Genomic DNA, 16,689 nt, shown 5'->3' on the forward strand with positions numbered 1-16,689 from the left:
AACATAAAGGCTGACAGGTCATAGTTGGTACCAATGTAGCTCATGGTGCTGACCCGGAAAGCTGCAGAGAGTTTCCAGACCTAAAATTGGCATGTTTATTCTTTAAGATTTAGCAAACATGACTCCAGCCAGGGAAGCAGATAGTCTAACTTCAGATCTTCACCTCTCACCCTGGCTCCTCCAAATTCAATCCCCCAGTCTCACTCCCAGCTCTGCAGCAGATCACCTGCTGGGGCCTCCCAACTCTCCACCCTCACATCCAGTTGACCACACAGATCTTCCTCTTCTACCTCTCTCTCTCCCAACTCTTTGCTTTATCCCAGACCATGATTCCAGGAAGCACTCCTTGGGAACCCACAGACCACTCTGACAGAGAAACAGGCAGACTAACTGGAGATCTTCACCTATCCCTCTTCTCCAAATCCAATTCCCCAATCGCATCTCCAGCTCTATAGCAGACCTTCTGCTGTGGCCTCTCTACACTCTGCTCCCATTCCCAGGGGACTAAGCAGATCCTGGTAGAACACCCTGCTTTCCACCCTCCTGACCCCCTCAGTGCCCTGCCTCCTAGGCCACCCTCATTCCTAAGTGTTATCTCCCAATACCTAGAAACACATTTCACCTGGAACCTCCAGTGGCCACACCTATCAGAATCCCAGATGAATTTCCCACCAGGCAATACACAGTACCACACCCTCATAAGAACCAGAAAGGACAACAGAAACTGAAGAACAAAACATACACCCAACAAAGACAAGATATCAGCACCCAGAACTACAATTTCCCCAAACCCAGATGCCTTGACGCCAGCATAAAAACACAGTAAGTAACAGCCAGGACATTATGTCTCCACTAGAGCCCAGTAACTCTCCCACAGCAGGCCCTGAGTACCACAACATAGCTGAAGTATAAGAGAAAGATCTTAACACCGCCTTTATGAATAAGACAGAGGTCCTTAAAAAGTATATGAATAAACCAAAGAAATCCATGAAAACACAAACAAACAGTGAAAGAAAAAATGAATGAAACAGTTCTAGACCTGAAAGTGGAAATATAATCAATAAAGAAAACCTAAACTGAAGGAAATCTGGAAATGGAAAATTTAGGAACTTGAACAGGAACCTCAGAAGCATGCCTCACTAGCAGAATACAAGAGATGAATGAGAGAATCTCAGGCACTGAGGACACAATAGAAGAAATGGATACATTGGTCAAAGTAAATGTTAAATCTAAAAAATTCCTGGCAAAAAACATCCAGGAAATCTGGAACATTAAGAAAAGACCACATCTGAGACTAATAGGAATAGAGGAAGGAGAAGAAACCAGGCCAAAGGTACAGAAAGTTTATAGAGATTTATTTATTCATGTATTTTATGTATACACCAGAATAAGGAATCTGATCCCATTACAGATGATTGTAAGCCACCATTTGGTTGCTGGGAATTGAACTCAGAACTTCTGGAATAGCAGTCTGGTGCTCTTAATCACTGAGCCATCTCTCCAGCCCCAGAAAATATTTTTAGAAAAATCATAGAAGAAAATTTCCCTAACCTAAAAAAGGAGATGGCTATCAAGGTACAAAGAAGCATACAGAACACCAAATAGGCTTGACCAGAAAGGGAAGTACCTTCATCACATAATAATCAAAACACTAAACATGCAGAACAAAGAAGAATATTAAAAGCTGCAAAGGAAAAAGACCAAGTAACATACAGGGAGACATATTAGAATAACACATGACTTCTCAATGGAGACTCTAAAAGCCAGAAAAGTCTGGACAGATGTGCTATAGACTCTAAGAGACCACAGATGCAAGCCCAGACTACTACACCACCCAGCAAAACTTTTAATCACAATGGATGGGGAAAATAATACATTCCAATGACAAACCAAATTTAAGCAATATCTATCTACAAATCCAGCCCTATAGAAGGCACTAGGAGGGCAACTCCAACCTGAAAAGGTTAACCACACCCAAGAAACACAGGGAATAAATAATCCCAGACAAGCATATCAGCAGAGGGGAAATGATCCTGATGACCCAAGTTTAATCCTCAGAACGCATGGAAAACCTGGATGCAGTAAGACACATCTGCAATCTGAAGGCTTCTGAAATGAGAAGAAAGCTGGGTGCAGTAAGACACATCTGCAATCTGAAGGCTTCTGAAATGAGAAGAAAGCTGGGTGCAGTAAGACACATCTGCAATCTGAAGGCTTCTGAAATGAGAAGTGGAAACAAGAAAATCATCCCAAAGCTCCAGGATCAGCTAAACTGAAATACACTGCAAAATACAGAGACACTGCCTCAACAATGTAAAAGACAAAAACTCACTCCTGGAATTTATCCTCTGACCTCTACACATGGGCTGTGGCAATGTGCACACACACACACACACACACACACACACACACACACACACACACACACTAAAATCACAGGAATCAACAAACATTGATCATTGATAACTCTCAACATCAATGGACTCAATTCCCCAATAAAAAGACACAGACTAACAGAATGGATACAAAAAAACGGGATCCATTATTCTGCTGCATCCAAAAACACACCTTAACATCAAGTATAGTCATCACCTCAGGGTAAAAACATAGAAAAATATATTCCAAGCAAATGGACCTAAGAAGCAAGCTGGTGTAACCACCTTAATATCTGACAAAGTAGACTCCAGACCAAAGCTAATCAGAAGACATAGAAGGGAACTACATACTCAAAGGAAAAAGCCACCAAGAGGACATTGCAATTTTTTTCCCTTTTTTAAAGACAGGATCTTTCTATGTAACCCTGTCTTAGAACTCACTACATAGACCAGGCTATTCTCAAACTTAGAGATACACCTGTCTCTGCCTACCAAGTGCTGGGATTAAAGGTGTGTGCCACCATGCCCAGCTCAACATTATAATTCTTAACATCTATGCACCAAATACAAAGGCACCCAAGTTCTTTAATGAAACAGTATTACAGTTTAAATTACACATTGACTCTCATACACTGATAGTGGGAGACTTCAATATCCCACTCTCACCAAAAGACAGGTTATCTAGACAAAAAGTAAACAGAGAAATGCTGGAGTTAACTGATGTTATAAACCAAATAGACCTAATCAATATTTATAGAACATTTCACACAAATAAAAAGAATATATGCACCTAGTTAGAACCTTCTCCAAAACTGACCACATACACAAAGCAAGTCTCAACAGATACAACAAAACTGAAATAACACCCTGCATTCTACGTAACCACCGCAGATTAAAGCTGGACGTCAACAAAAACTACACAAAGCATATAAACTCATGAAAACTAAACAACTCACCACTAAAGAAAAAAAAATGGGTCAAGACAGAAATTGAGAAAGAATTAAAGACTTTCTGGTATTGAATGAAAATAAGTATACAACCTATCCAAACTTATGGGACACAGTGAAGGTAGCTGTTCATAGCTCTAAGTGCCTACATTAAACAAACGAAAACCAGGAGGAATCTCATACTAGCAACTTAACAGCACATCTGAAAGCTCTAGAACAAAAAGAAAAAATAACACCAAAAAGGAGTAGATGGTAAGAAATAATAAGATCAGGGATGAACTCAATCAAAGAGAAACAAAACAATACAAAGAATCAATGAAACAAAAGAGTTAATTCTTTGAGAACACCAGTAAGATTGGCAAACCCTTTGCCAAATTAATGAAAAATGGGAGAGAATATCCAAATAAACAAAATTAGAAATGAAAAAGGGGACATAACAGACACAGAGGAAATCCAGGGAATCGTAAGAATATACTTTAAAATGCTGTACTCCACCAAACTGGAAAATCTAAAAGAAATGGATCATTTTCTCCATAGGTACCACTTACCAAAGTTCAGGTAAGCAATTTAAACAGACCTATATAACCCCAGGTAAATAGCAGCAGTCACTAAAAAACTCCCAAACAACAAAAGTTCAGAGACAGATGGTTGCGGCATAGAATTCTACCAGAATCCCAAATATGAGTTAATGCCAGTACTCCTCAAATTATTTTACAAAATGGAAACAGAAGTATTGCCCAATTCATTTTATGAGGCTACACTTAACCAGATACCCAAACCACATTAAGAACCAACAAAGAAATGCCAATTTTCCTTATGATCATACATGCAAAAATTCTCAGTAAAATACTTTCAGGAGCCGGGCGGTGGTGGCGCACGCCTTTAATCCCAGCACTCGGGAGGCAGAGGCAGGCGGATCTCTGTGAGTTTGAGGCCAACCTGGGCTACCAAATTAGTTCCAGGAAAGGCACAAAGCTACATAGAGAAACCCTGTCTCGAAAAACCAAAAAAAAAAAAAAAATACTTTCAGACAGAATATCCAAGAACATACCAAAAAGATTATCCATCATGATCAAATAAGCTTCTTCCCAGAGATGCAGAGATGGTTCATTATATGTAAATTAATAAATGTAATCCACTATATAAAACTGAAAGGCAAAAACCACATCATTATCTTATTAGTTGAAGAAAAAGTTTTAAACAAAACCCAACACCCCTTCACGATAAAAGTCCTGGAGTGAGCAGGACTTTATGATACAAGGGCCATACCTAAATGTAATAAAAGCAATATACAGCAAGCTTACAGCCAACATTAAATTAAATGGAGAGAAACTCAAAGCAATTCCTCTAAAATAAGGAACAAGACAAGGTTGTCCACTCTGTCCAGGTTGAGTCAATATAGTACTTGAAGTCTTAGCTAGAACAATAAGATAAATGAAGGATATCAAGGGGATAAAAATTGGAAAGGAAGAAGTCAAAATATCTTTATTTGCAGATGATATGGCAGTGTATATGTGACCCTAAAAATTCCACCAGGAAACTCCAGCTGATAAACACTTTCAGAAAAGTAGCTGGATACAAAATTAACTCATAAAAAATCAGTAGCCCTCCTTATACAAATGACAAACGGACTGAGGAAGAAACCAGGGAAATAAGACCTTTTACAGTAGTTTCAAATAATATAAAGTATCTTTGGTGTAATTCTAACCAAACAAATGAAATACTTATATGCTAAAAATTTTAAGACACTGAAGAAAGAAATCAGAGAAGACATCAAAGAATGGAAAGATCTCCTATGCTCATGGATCAGTAGGATTAACATAGTAAAAATGTCCATTCTACCAAAAGTGATCTACAGATTCAATGCAATCCTCATCAAAATTCCAACACAATTCTTCACAGAAAGGACAATTTTCAGTTGTCCATATGGAAACACCAAAAAACCCAGGACAGCTAAACAATCCTGAATAATAAAAGAACTGTGGGTGGCATCATTATCCCTAATTTCAAGTTATACTACAGAGCTATAGTAATAAAAATAGCATGGCATTGGCACAAAAACAAACAGCAGACAAACTGAAGACCCAAACACAAACCCTTTGATCTATAATGCTGTTCTGCCTGCAAGATATGCTAGGACAATGGTGGCATAAAACTTGTGGGAGTGATCAACAACCACTCCACAAAATGGAATTCATATCCAACACGGCTTGGGTGACCAAGAACCTGAGACTAGATTGTAGCTAGAGTTTTCCTGCCTTGCCCACAGTCAGGACAAATCTCTGTCACCCGCCAGTCCCACAGCCGCTCAGACCCAAACAAGTAAACACAGAGACTTATATTGCTTACAAACTGTGTGGCCGTGGCAGGCTTCTTGCTAACTGTTCTTATATCTTAAATTAATCCATTTCCATAAATCTATACCTTGCCATGTGGCTCGTGGCTTACCGGCATCTTCACATGCTACTTGTCATGGCGGTGGCTGGCAGTCTCTCCTTCCTCCTTCCTGTACTCTCAATTCTCCTCTCTCCTTGTCCCGCCTATACTTCCTGCCTGGCCACTGGCCAATCAGTGTTTTATTTATTGGCCAATCAGAGTGCATACAGACCATCCCACAGCACTAGATAGCCTGGGGACCTAGATAAAACCAAATTCTACTGTTCTTAAAAAAAAAAGTAGCAATAAGATGATTGCTACATCAGAGAAGCTTCCTCCTGCAGCAGATGGGAACAAATACAGAGACCCACAGCCAGACACTACACACAGAGTGAGAGACCTTGGAACACTTAGCTCTCAACTGGATATCTCTATAAAATCCCCCCCCCCTTTCAGGGCTCATGGAATCCTGAAGATAAGGAGGCAAAAAAGAGTGTAAGAGCCAGAGGGGATGGAGGACATCAAGAAAACAAGGCCTTCTAAACCAACATGATGAAAACTCATGAACTTACAGAAACCTAAGCAGCATGCACAGAGCCTGCATTGGTGTGCACCAGGTCCTCTATGTATATATTTTTAGTTTCCAGTTTAGTGTTTAGTGTTTTTATTGTATTTCTGAGTGTGCAAACAAGTGAGTCTCCAATTTTTATACCTTCTCTTGGGCTGTTTTCCTTCTGTTTGTTTTGTCTGATTTTGATGTGGTAGTTTTATGTTTTATTTTATCATTATACCTTGGAAGCCTTTTTGTTTTCTAATGAGAGACAGAAAGGGAGTGGATCCAGATGGAAGGAGAGGTGGAGAGGAACTGGAAGTAGCAGAGGAAAGGGAAATCATAATCAGGATATATTATATGAGAAAACATTTATTTTCAATAAAAAAATGTAAAAGAAAGAGAGAAAGAGAGAGAAAGAAAGAAGGAAAGAAGAAAGAAAGAAAGAAAGAAAGAAGGAAGGAAGGAAGGAAGGAAGGAAGGAAGGAAGGAAGGAAGGAAAGAAAGAAAGAAAGAAAGAAAGAAAGAAAGAAAGAAAGAAAGAAAGAAAGAAAGAAAGAAAGAAAGAAAGAAAAAGAAGAAAGAAAGAAAGGAAGAGAACCAGCAAATGTTCTTAAAAACTGATAGTTCACTAGCAGAAAGATACTTTCTGGGCACAATTTCTTAGATACATATAATCACAGGAAGATAGCCAAATGCTGTGAAATTTGATGAAATAATTTCAGTCAGAAAGAAGCCTATTCTAAGTCCATCCACACCACTCTGTGTCTAGAAGCAGGATGTTAATACTCTGCAACTTCTTTCACTCAGTAGTTTTGGAATACACACAAGTTGGCCAGTTGTGGTGGTACATGTCTGTAATGTACCAGTATCCAGGAGGCTAAGGAGGAAATTGACAAAGTTAGACCAACCTGAGATGTTGATGTAACCAACCGTCTTATTAAATAAGAAGCACAGAAACAATGTAAAAGAGAAAGCCAAGAGGTCAGAGCTCAGAGCTAAATCTCACCCTTCCTTCTGCTGTCCCAGCTTCGCGAAAAAAGGGACCTACTTCCTGTCGGCTTGTTTTTTTATAGTATGTTGTTCTGCCTTCTCATTGGTTGTAAACCCAAACACATGACTGCCTCATCACTGTCTGAATGTACAGCCCCCTAGGTCTTAAAGGCATATGTCTCCAATGCTGGCTGTATCCCTGAACACACAGAGATCTTATGGGATTAAAGGCGTGTGCCACCACCGCCACACTCTTGCTATGGCTCTAATAGCTCTGACCCCCAGACAACTTTATTTATTAACATACAATCAAAACAATATTTCAGTACAATTAGATTACCACCACATTTCCCCTTTTCTATTTTAATAAAAAGAAAAAAAGCAAAAGGTTATAACTAACAAAAGAAAAACTATATACAAAAGTACAATAACTATATACAATATATACAAGTAATAAATACCTAAACAGGTATTTGACAAATCAGAGAAAATAATTCCATTATCTATCCTATTTTGGTAAATCCAAGATGTATCTAATGCACTTTCTATCCTAATTAATTTTCAACTATAACTAACTAATCTTCAACCATAACTAACTAATCTTCAACTCCCTCAGAGACCCAAGAAGGGAATAATATTAGCTAACAAAAATAAAAACAGGAAGTGCATGCAAGCAACTTCCAAAAAATTTTGTGAGTTGACAGAAACAGCCAGCTGCCTGGGCAGTCACCTGAGGTTTCTCCGCAGTGTTGGGGCATCATCTTCAGCCTATAGGCTCAGTGTATCTGACAGACTCATTTGGAAGTAGGATGTACACAAGGTCAACAGTTCAACCTCACATTGGGTGAGAGCAGTCCACGTACCAGAAACACCTGAATTCCACTAGTGTTCTGTCATGATTCAGGATTTTAAATTCTGGAAATTGTTGACAGTTTTTAAATTCAACTGTCCATTCTTCTTGGCTGTGTATATATGGCTTCATCTCAGCATCCCTTCTTCTCCACATCCCTCTATTAAATGCCAGTCTACTTTTGAGAGGCATGAGCTTTCAGCTGCTGTTCCATTGTACAACAGAATCCATCAGCCCTCTGCCTGTTAAGCTGCTTTGAAGAAAAGGGCACCGTACCTTTTCCGGATGCGAAGGCCATTTCAGGGATGGGGCCGTATTGTCCTGGCCTCAGAAGATGCCTTTTGATAAAGCCATAACCACACTTGTTTTGGCAAGAATCAGTAGTCCCTTGTTTCGTGTTCTGTCTGTCCATTTTGTCCTGTTGATTTGAGGATACTTTGTTGTCCAGTGGCTAACTTTTGCAACAAGGAAAGTTGACTCCATATGCAGTTTCTTCAATGCCCATATTTTCTCTGAAGTAGATTAGTACTGCCAGGAGCTGACATGTCTCAAAAAAGAAAAATTTTCTAAGTTATTAAAACATTTTAAATGCCATATTCTGTAGATCTCTGAAGGGTTTGAAGATGACCTGTCTAAAACATCTCTGCTTAATTTTTAAAACATATTTAATCTGACTACAAGTTCTATGATAATGTCTAACTACTAGCTTTCATTTCTTTATATCCTAATAGTTGATAATAATAACATTCAAGGATCAGAAATTTGCATTACATTGTTAAATGGATGGAATAAATACAATTAGAAATATACATATAGCATTTTCTAGCAATATCAGTTTCAAATTTGTATACAATATAAAACAATCCAATCCAATGTAAAGTATTTAAAATTAGTAATTGTCTTTTTCTTTTTCTTTTTTTTTTTTAAACAAGAACCTTAAATCTAATCTCCTTTGCTTAGCCTTTTTATAAACCCTTTACAATAACTTGTAACCAACCCCCCTAAATACTGAAAATTATCCCAGACCCAAAACCCATTAAAAAGACCAAAAAACCACCGCCCCACACCACCTCTTTGGGAATGTGGGCATCGTATTCTTAAAATTGCTTCCTGCTGGGTATGGGCGAAGTTTTCTTTATCCTGAAAGAAAGATTTTAGGTTAATTGTCAATTTCTAGGAGAGGTAACTATATCCTTCATTATCCAGTCTGTGTATAATGCCAAAGTTCAGGGTTTATCTCAAGTCCTTATTCAAGTAGTCTTTGAGACTGGATCATCTCAGCTAGTCATCTCAAATTTGCTCTGAGCACCTTGTAGTTCAAAGCTGATCTATGGATGATGTTTGTCAGCTTAATGATATTATTATTGTCCACGTGGAATTGTTGTTGTTGTGGGGCCCCATCTTCTTTCTGGAGACTTCAGTTGATGTTAGGCCTGGCCGTGATTTCCTGCAGAAAACTGATAAGAGACTCGAACACAAAAACATATATATGCAGCTAGCCTTTTTTCTAGAATTAGTTAGTACTCTATGTGACCATTCATATCTTAACAAGTTTAAAATGTATATATATTTTAATCTTGTAAATTTTGATATAAAATTTATACTTTGAGAAAAGTTTAAAGAATCAGAATAGAATCAAAGAGTTGAGATTAGTAATAGAATAGTCCCTTAATTAATTTTGCTTTTGTCCTGTACCATAGCAGAAGATGGCTCTTATTCTGGCATGATACAGGGAGTTTGCATTTTCCTTTTAACAACATGCTTGAGTTTAAAGAAGGAGAGAGCCATTCTCCAACTCCAAAGTCAGCTTTAAATTTTAATTGAACTGGGACTGTTAGAAGACCAATAGTGTTAAATCTTTAGAGAAAAGCAGAAACAAACATTTAGGAAGACATAAAATTTTTTAGATAATATATACCCATACACCATTTCATTCTGTTTCTTGGATAGATGATTTGTCACTTTTCTTCAGTTGTCTCATTTGTCCAGTGTTCTTTAGATTCCTTAACCTTCATTTTCCTAAAAGACAAAAACAAAAACCTTTCCCCAAGACTAATTTTGGGATGTTCCTTTTTGGCAAGTTATTATCTGATTAAATGAAAAGGCATGTTTTATTGATACAAGTTAGTTTAAATTGGATGTTCATGCTGGTTGATGAACTATCACCTCCTCAATTAAGAGGTCTCTCTTGTTCAAATCGAACCTTTATCAATTTTGATGGTACCCACAGCTTATCTTCTCCTGTGGAAACAAAAGCAAAACCACGTCCCAATGTAATACATACCCTGGTTTCCATTCTGAGGTCAGCACATCCTTAAAGTATATAGGCTGATTTAATTCTGTAGTTTTTTCTATTATCCAATGTCTCTCTGCAGCTGTTGTTCCTTTCTCATTGGCATTCAGAAAATTCAAAGTTAGAAGAGCATTATGCAGTCTATTTCTGGGGGTTTTTGTTACCCATTTCTGTTTATTTAGCATATCCTTTAGAGTTCTGTTTGATCTTTCTATAACTGCTTGACCTGTAGGATTATGTGGTATGCCTGTAATATGCTTTATATTGTAATAAGCAAAAAACTGTTTCATTTTAACAGAGACATATGATGGAGCATTGTCAGTTTTGATTTGTGCAGGTATACCCATGATGGCCATAACTTCTAGCAAATGAGTGATTGCAGAATCAGCCTTTTCAGAACTCAAAGCAGTTGCCCATTGAAATCCTGAATAAGTATTGATAGTGTGGTGTACATATTTCAATTTTCCAAATTCTGCAAAGTGAAACACGTCCATCTGCCAGATTTCATTTCTCTGAGTACCCTTTGGGTTACATCCTGCTGGTAATGGCGTTTGATTGTAGACGGAACAAGTAGGACATTTCTTTACTATTTCTTTGGCTTGTTGCCAGGTTATGGAAAAATCCTTTTTTAAACCTTTACTATTGACGTGATGTTTTTTATGAAATTCTGAGGCTTCCAGCACATTTCCTATCAATAATTTATCAATCTCATCATTGCCTTGTGCCAGAGGGCCTGGCAGACCAGTATGGGATCGAATGTGAGTTATATATAAAGGATGATCCCTTTTCCTGATTGTATCTTGTAATTGAATAAATAGTGAAGTTAATTCTGAAGCATCAGGGATAAATTCTGCAGTCTCAATATGTAACACCACTCTTTCAGCATACTGAGAGTCAGTTACTATGTTGAGAGGTTCTGAAAAATCCATTAATACCAACAGAATAGCATACAATTCTGATTTTTGAACTGAATTATATGGACTTTGAACCACTTTACTTAAATTTTCTGATTTGTAACCAGCCTTTCCTTCTTTGTTGGCATCTGTATAAAATGTACGAACTCCAGATATGGGTTTTTGCCGTACAATTTGAGGCAAGATCCATTCAGCTCTCTTTATAAGATCAATTCTATTGCTTTTGGGATATTTGCTGTTAATTTCTCCCAAAAAATTACTGCAAGCTCTTTGCCAAGGTTCACTTTCTGTCCATAATTTTTCAATGTCCTCCTTAGTTAATGGTACGACAATTTCTGCTGGGTCTATGCCTGCTAATTGACGAAGTCTCAATTTTCCTTTGTAAATCAAGTCAGAGATTTTTTCCACGTAAGTTTTTAATTTTTTATTTGGTTTATTTGGTAAAAATATCCATTCCAAGATAATATCTTCCCTCTGCATTAATATTCCAGTAGGAGAACGCCTAGAAGGTAAAATAACCAAAATGCAATCCAGCTTTGGATCAATACGATCCACGTGTCCTTCATGCACTTTCTTTTCTACCAAGGCCAATTCTTTCTCAGCTTCAGGTGATAATTCTCTTGGACTATTTAAGTCCTTGTCACCTTCTAAGGTTCTGAACAGATTAGTCAGTTCATCATTTTTTACCCCAACAATAGTTCGTAGATGAGAAATGTCTCCAAATAATCTTTGAAAGTCATTAAGAGTCTGTAGTCTATCTCTCCGAATTTGCACCTTTTGGGGTCTAATTTTTTGTAGCTCTATTTTATATCCTAAATAATTAATAGAATCTCCTCTTTGTATCTTTTCAGGAGCAATTTGTAATCCCCAGCAAGGCAAAATTTTCTTTACTTCTTCAAATATTATTTCTAAAGTATCTGCATTTGAGTCAGCTAGTAAAATATCATCCATATAATGATAAATTACAGATTTAGGAAATTTTTTACGTATCACTTCCAATGGCTGTTGTACAAAATATTGGCACAGAGTTGGGCTATTTAACATTCCCTGTGGGAGGACCCTCCATTGAAATCTTTTAACCGGTTGAGAATTATTATAAATAGGCACTGTAAAAGCAAATCTTTCTTTGTCTTTTTCTTGTAAGGGTATTGAAAAGAAACAGTCTTTTAAATCAATAACTATGAGAGGCCATCCTTTTGGTAACAGAGTAGGCAAAGGCATCCCAGATTGTAGAGAGCCCATTGGCTGAATTACTTTGTTAATTGCTCTAAGGTCTGTTACCATTCTCCATTTACCAGATTTCTTTTAATAACAAATACAGGAGAATTCCAAGGGCTGGTTGATTCTTCAATATGCTGAGCATTTAACTGTTCTTCTACCAGCTCTTCTAAAGCCTGGAGTTTCTCTGTTGTTAAAGGCCATTGCTGGGCCGGGCGGTGGTGGCGCACGCCTTTAATCCAGCACTCGGGAGGCAGAGGCAGGCGGATCTCTGTGAGTTCGAGGCCAGCCTGGTCTACCAAGTGAGTTCCAGGAAAGGCACAAAGCTACACAGAGAAACCCTGTCTCGAAAAGCCAAAAAAAAAAAAAAAAAAAAAAAAAAAAAAAAAAAAAAAAAAGGCCATTGCTGGACCCATACAGGCTTGTCTGTTAACCATTTTAAAGGTAGAGCTGTTGGTGTCTTTGGAAGATCATCAGTTATTGTGCCCTGTTCTTGTATAATATGGATGGCTGGTGACCACTCATTAGAACAATATCTTCTAATATTTCTCTCAGTAATATGTGCTAGTTTATGATTTGTTTCTGAGATTGGAGGAATGTTAATCTGAGTATTCCATTGTTGCAACAAGTCTCGACCCCACAGGTTCATAGTTATGTTAGCCACATATGGTTTTAATTTTCCTCTCTGTCCTTCTGGACCTATACATTCGAGCCATCTTGCACTCTGTTTCACCTGAGATAATGTCCCAATTCCTAACAGTTGAACGTTTACCTCCTGAAGAGGCCAAGTTGGATGCCAAAATTCTGGTGCAATTATGGTAACGTCCGCACCTGTGTCTACCAGACCAGACAACAAAACACCATTTATTTTTATTGTTAATTTTGGTCTTTGTTCATTAATAGAAGTTTGCCAAAAAATTTTCTTTATGTTTTCTCCTGAATTTTCTATTCTCTCTGTTTCATCATCCTGACCAGCATGATTTATTCCAATAGGCATTTGGTTATTTAATTGCTCTCCAGAGCAGGCATTTCCTCTATGGCTGCAGGAAAGGTTTGAACTGGATTTGCACTGGGGCCTGCGCGAGGCCCTCTGGGAGTTTCCCGAAGACTGAGGCAAAGGATTACCCTGTCTGTCCTTTGTTGATCTACATTCGTTGGTCCAGTGTTTTCCCTTACCACACCTTCTGCATACTCCAGAAGGAAGGGGCCTTCTGTTGCCATTGTTCCTTGAAGAAACATTGTTTCTGGGAATGACCTGTCTACAGTCCCTTTTCAAATGTCCTTGCTTTCCACATCCAAAACATCTAACACTCCTCAAACCTTTTGAAATTACTTCTCCTACCATGTATCATCATGCTCATCAGCTTCAACATTAATTGTTTCTCTAATCCAATCTTCCATAGGTGCAGATCTTGCCCTTAATGGCCTGATTATTCTTTTGCATGCTGCATTCGCATTCTCAAAGGCCAAAGATTCAATTATTGCCTTACTAGCTTCTGAATCCGAGACCATTCTCTTTACTGCTGAAGCCAGTCTTTGTAAAAAAATCTGTAAAAGACTCTTTTGGGCCTTGCTTCACCTTTGTAAATGACTCAGATTTTTTTCCTGGTTCCTCAACTTTGTCCCATGCATTCAAGGCTGCCGTTCGACATAAAATTAGGGTTTGGACATCATATAAACATTGTGTTTGTGCTGAAGCATATTGGCCTTCGCCCATAAGCTGATCCTGGCAAACTTGTATTCCTTTATCCCTCCATTGTTTTTTCTATGTTTTTAGCCTCCTCCTTAAACCAAGTCAGAAATTGAAGTCTCTGGCTGGGTTCCAGAACACTTGTGCCAGGTCCGCCAGTCCTGTGGTACTATCCTATTATATGTTGACCAAGAGTTTAACATTTGCTTTACATATGGGGAATGCATGCCATAAGATACTATTGCCTCCTTAAACCTTTTTAAATCCAACATTTCAATTGGAGCCCAATTATTTTTGTGTAGCATTTGATCAGGCATCTGCTGTACGGTTACAGGATAAATTAAGGGTGACTGTGTGAAAACAGGCTTTCTTTCTGCAACCTTATGATCCCGACTTGAAACAACTTCACTGTTAATTTCTTCTGTCTGAATTTTTACAGGTTTAGCAAGTTCTTCTAAACTGTTTATCGAATAAAGAGGACAAATTGCAATATGGAGACACTTTTCTTCTTTGGTCTCTTATCTTTTTTACATCACTTGCACCAGTACGAATTTTTAAGAAAATAATTGGGTTCTATTATTAGTGATATTACTGAGTGGTGTACGTGATTAATTCTGAAGTGGCCTGATCTCCTGAATATACCTACATATGCATATCATTGAAGTTGGTACGCACCAGCTTTTGGCGCCTCAGACAATTCCACAGACTGAGTCCCTAACACTGAGTCCGTACACCTAACATACCCAACAGACGTGCCTCAGTAATTTTATTTCTTAACGCGCACGATTGTAGTACCCACCACAATTAAAACGGCATCTCCTGTCGTTTTTACTGAAAGATCACGTGAATAATACACATATCTCTAAAGATACTAATTAAGATAAGATGTAACCTTAAATAAAAAATAAATCAAATAGCAGTACGTTATCATTTTGACCTTAGGACACCAATATAAATATCTTGCTCGTAAGACAAAATATAAAATTACCACGTAGGAGAAATTACTCACACACGCAACTGCAAACTCAAACCAGAAAATAGGCCAAAGTCATGGAGGGCTATTTCATAGTCCAGAGCAGAACGACAGGTGTGATTAACAATACCCGCAGGTAGTTCAAAAGAAAACAATCATAGACACAGCAAAGTATGAGGTATAGATTGAATGAACGCACAGAGTACGAGACGAGATGAGTAGAAGAGAAAAAATTGTCATAGAAGAGAGAGTATGATGTAGCGAGAGCACAGGCAAATTGAGCCACAAGTAGAGCTCGCCGTGAAGTGGGGAGAGCTGAAGACGTACGTTGGTTTGAAAGGGAACAGTCGCCTTGATGCTGGGGAGAATGTGTAAAAAAGGAAGGAAACAGCCCGAGTCAATCGTTGCGTTTCCCAAAGGCTGTACTCTTTACTCAACTGTGTTGGTGTATGAACTGCTTCCGAGAAATTCTAGGAGATGCTCTTCAAGGTCTCTCTTTGGGAGGTGCTAAGCGCTCACACACTCTGAGAGTCCGACCGACGCGTGCGGTTGGCTTTTACAGGCTAGGGCCCCTGTATCAGGATCTGCATGGGCAAACTCTGAGTTGTTTTGTAGCACCGCTTTAAGCAAGCAGTGATTTAAGCAGACAGCTCACCGATAGTGCCAGCTGAGGTCCAAGGCAGAACTAGCCCAGGCTAAGGACTACAGAAGCGATCGCCCCCCAGCCGCCACGTGCCGCCGCGCGAGCCGCCACGGCCGCCTGCCGCCCTTGGCGGAAAGCGGACCTGCCTCCAAGTACCAGCAGTTTTTAAGAAATGGATTCTTGGTCACGTAAACGTTGGGCCGCCGATGTCTGATAGTAACTCAACCGTCTTATTAAATAAGAAGCACAGAAACAATGTAGAAAGAGAAAGCCAAGAGGTCAGAGCTCAGAGCTAAATCTCACCCTTTCGCTGTAGCTGCTGTCCAGCTTCAGCGAAAAAAGGGACCCTACTTCACTGTCGGCTTGTTTTTTTAAGTATGTTGTGTCTGGCCTTCTGCATTGGTTGTAAACAAACACATGACTGGCCTCGTCAGCTGTCTGAATGTAATCACAGCCCCCCTAGGGTCCTTAAAGGCATATGTCTCCAATGCTGGCCTGTATCCGGACACCACAGAGATCTTATGGGCATAAAGGCGTGTGCCACACACGCCACGACTCCTTTGCTAATGGCTATAATAGACTCTGCCACCAGACAACTTTTCTTTATTAACGATACAAGTCCAAAGACAATATTTCAGTACGAATTAGATTACCACCACACTGAGCTTATGACTTAGCTCTAGGGCGAGCCTTAAGTGCAGCAGCTAAACCGCTCTTCTCTAAGCCCAGAATTAGAACACAAATGAAGAGTGACCTTGAATACACAGTTTGTTCCCCGTTGCTGTCACTGTCACCATGCAGGTAAGATCTACAGTCCAGCTCTGCACTCTTCACTTGTCACTATTTGAAATCATCACAACATTTTCC

At 38.8% G+C, this 16,689-nt stretch overlaps 1 protein-coding gene across 7 annotated transcripts in view; it reads right to left on the reverse strand.

Annotated features, from left to right (window-relative positions):
* Positions 1 to 16,689, reverse strand: part of LOC114708433 (aminopeptidase O (putative)) — a 311,317-nt gene that overhangs the window by 271,752 nt on the left and 22,876 nt on the right. The gene's annotated exons all lie outside the window — the stretch shown is intronic.

Source organism: Peromyscus leucopus, chromosome 5 (assembly GCF_004664715.2).
Source record: "Peromyscus leucopus breed LL Stock chromosome 5, UCI_PerLeu_2.1, whole genome shotgun sequence".
Taxonomy (NCBI): Eukaryota; Metazoa; Chordata; class Mammalia; order Rodentia; family Cricetidae; genus Peromyscus; species Peromyscus leucopus.